This window comes from Centroberyx affinis, unplaced genomic scaffold (assembly GCF_046629955.1).
Source record: "Centroberyx affinis isolate AG114_WGS23_722 - 3 ecotype Tasmania unplaced genomic scaffold, CSIRO-AGI_Caff_v1 ptg003017l_1, whole genome shotgun sequence".
NCBI lineage: Eukaryota > Metazoa > Chordata > Actinopteri > Beryciformes > Berycidae > Centroberyx > Centroberyx affinis.
Window position 1 is genome coordinate 196,552 of NW_027281114.1, and position 3,644 is coordinate 200,195.

Below are 3,644 nucleotides of genomic sequence, written 5' to 3' on the forward strand. Positions count from 1 at the left end.
TCCCTTTCTTCACAACCTCCCTCATATCAAAGCTGTCACGTTTATTTGTTTGTTTTCTCAGCAAGAGTCGTGACTTATGATCAGGCAATAATTAGGAAGGCCTAGGGGACCTAGATATCTCTCTCTCCCCCTCTCTCTATCTCTGTCTCTTTACATAATGACATATAGGTCTAAATAAATTAAGCAGCCTATAAATAAACAAACCTAAACATGTATCCTTGTTTACTTTTGTGGTAACTCAATAACAGTCGCAATTTTCAAAAGACAAGTGATAATTCAAAACCAGATAGATCATCATCCTACAATGTGTTGCATTTAAAACTTGCATCAGTGCAGATGGATTCATCAACAACAACAGTGAAGACCCTGGTAAGTTGATCATTTAATATATTTGTGATTCTGTGGTGATATAATGGAGATATGACCATCTATAGTGTTTTCTATGGTGTTTTCCTGTGAAATGCGCGCCGCGGCTCGCAAAGAAAATAGACCAGACGCCGAAACTGGCGCTCCAGATCGCGAGCCGGCGGCGGAGCTCCGCACCGAGGCGCGGCGCGGCGCGCTCAGTCTGAACGGTCAAATCGGTTAACATGGGCGCCGAAAGGAAACTGGCTCCGCTTCTCGGCGCTTCCGCTTGCGGTCTGAACCCGGCGTAAGGCTGTTTCTCAGGTGGAGCAGGGTTGGATGGGATGAAAAACATTTTGGACAGGGGGTAGGCTAATCCAGGAGCGGTTTGGTAAACACTGACCGAGAAGAACAGTCGAGGAAGTCAGTAGGCCAAAGTTATAAGGCTCTTCATTTCTATTCCAGACAGGCATCACAGTGGTAAACAACAGTCATTAGGCTATCTTACATCAAATGACATGGGAACCAAGAAAGAAACAAAAACAAAATGCAAAGTAGTCAACGTTATTGTGGGAATCAAAATATTAAAGTAAGGGATAATTGGATTGTGAAGAGATATTAGTGAAAATTGCATTATTAATTGAAGGTTTTGCTGGTAATGATCTTTTGGCAACATCAGGGAGCTGACAGAGCCGGCTCCCTGAAAACAGCCAAAGTGCCCATTACTAGGCACTGATACAGTATCTTGTGTTCATTTCAGCTGACAGGCTATGCCAAACAAAAGAAAATGCAACAAGGTCGAGGGCATAGGCCTACTGAAATTTTTCAAAGGGAAGACTACTGTAAGTGTACACAAAGCATTTTCATTGACAGCAACTATTAGGATACAAAGCCTGGTGTAACGCTGTCCTCGTTATTATCAGTCGTCCTATCAGGAGAATACAAGTACAAGCAGGGAAGAGGCAGGAGGAGACAGATGGAGCTGCAGAGAGTGAGGTGAGGAGAGAGAACAGTGAAAATGTAAACTAAATGTAAATGGCTGATTGTTTGAAAATCCTGTTATATTCCCCAGAAAACAAAATTCAGTATCACCAGACAGTGACCATAAGCATTTATGTTCAAATGCTGACATCTTTGGCTCTAGGTAGTAGTAAATTACAATTATTTCTTTTCAAGTTTGCTCCCCTATTTTAAAACATAACCAGGTGCCCATGAGAAAAATAGCATGCACTCATGCATACAGACATAGCAAAAAACCAACACAATAAAATAGTAGTAAAACAGTGAAAACCTGAAAATCCATGGAGCAAAAGTTTACAGAAAAGCCAATCTAAAAAAGTGGGTCTTTAAGAGTGTTTTAAAAGTCGATACAAAAGACGATTCTCTTCGGGAAGCACATTCCATAGTTTTGGGGCCCTGACAGCGAACGCTCGATCCCCTCTTGAAATTAATTTAGATCTAGGAACAACTAGGAGAGACTTTCCTGCAGACCTCAGGTTACAATCAGGAATTAAAAGATCTAAAATGTAGTCTGGGGCCTGTCCAAGTCGTGCTTTAAAAGTGATAAGTGAAATTTTAATATCTATTCTAAAATTTATAGGCAGCCAGTGCAAGGATGCTCAGACGGGTGATAAGCTCCCATTTCTTTAGACCCATTAGCATTCTGGCAGCAGCGTTTAAGACTAGCTGAAGGCGTAAGATTTGCTTCTGGGTGAGGCAGGTTTAAAGGGAGTTACAGTAATCCAGGCGAGATCATATAAAAGCATGAATAACTTTCTGCAAGTCATTAAACGACAGGAATGTTCTGATTTTAGAAATAGTTCTAAGTTGAAGAAAGCAAGTCTGAACAACTTTCTTAACCTGCTCCTCAAAGTTGAGGTCTTGATCAAAAATCACACCCAAGTTCCTCACAGAAGTTTTGACATAGTGTCCCAGAGAATCTAGATCATTCTGAAAAGAGTTGATTGAGTGAGGGGGGCCAATTAGCAGTATTTCAGACTTATTGTCGTTTAGCTGCAAATAATTTTGGGACATCGAACTTTTAATGACTTTTCGGCAGTTGTGAAGGGAGGCTAGTCCATGAGGTTCATTGGGAGTGACAGGCACATATAGCTGCGTATCATCTGCGTAACAATGAAAGGAGATGAGAATTGGACCCAAAATTGAACCTTGAGGCACACCACATGTAATGTTGGCAGTAGAGGATGAGGAGCTACCAAACATAACAGAGTAGGTTCTACATGACAGATAGGATCTGAACCAATTAAGAGCAGAGCCAGAGATACCAACCCAGTTTTCAAGACGATCTAAAAGAATATCATGATCAACAGTATCAAATGCTGCGCTCAAGTCTAAAAGAACTAAAATAGAGCAATGCTCTGCATCTGCAGTTAAAAGGAGGTCATTTGTGACTTTAGGAAGTGCTGTCTCTGTACTATGCAGAGACAGCACTTACGGTGACGTCCTGGTTTGTCCGGGATTGTCCCGGTTTCAAGATGGGTGTCCCGAGTCTGAATTCAACACTGATTTGTGTGTCAATCAATCAATGTGACGTTGTCAAGGCTGTTGCTAGCCTATGATGCTTGTGGCTCTGTCTGACAGAATCTGGTACGCTAACGGTTAGCTGTCATGCCGAAGAGAAAGTCGGTCTTTTCTAAAGACCTCCAGAAGGCTTACTCTTTGTGTAGCCGGCAACGAAAATGCTGCGTTCTGCACACACTGGAAGAGTACATTTTCAGTCGCGCACGGTGGAAATGCCGGAAGAAAAGATCATATGAAGACGGCCAAACATAAGCAGTGGCTTAGCGGTGTTTTGTGTTTACTAGTGTTGTTATACAGTTTTCAAATAAACTATGTTTTGGTGGATTTTTGGAGACAAAGCATCATTTTTCATTTGCTGAGGCACTGTCCATGGTGTTAAAAGGTGCAGTCACTAGGTGTGCTAAGCACTGAAATAATTGTCCCCCATCCTGATGAAAACACCTATGGTGTGTGTGTTACGAATAAGAACTGCTATGCAGTATAAAAAGGAGTCCTAAGAGTGACCAGGTACGGAACCACCACATCAACTCTGAAGGCAGGTGGGGTGCTCAAGTTGAAACACTAATATCAGTGTTTGGGGGCACTTTAAAAACAATATTTTGGTTTTGAAACACAAAACGTGGTAAATCAATACTTAAGTGAGGGTTTCGGAGCTATACCCAGTTTTATGTGCTTCAGTACACGTTTGAGTCCCTTTGTCCCTTTGCCCTTGTCTGTTTCTGTTAATATTTGTGTCAATAGCTGTCAGTCAATTAAAG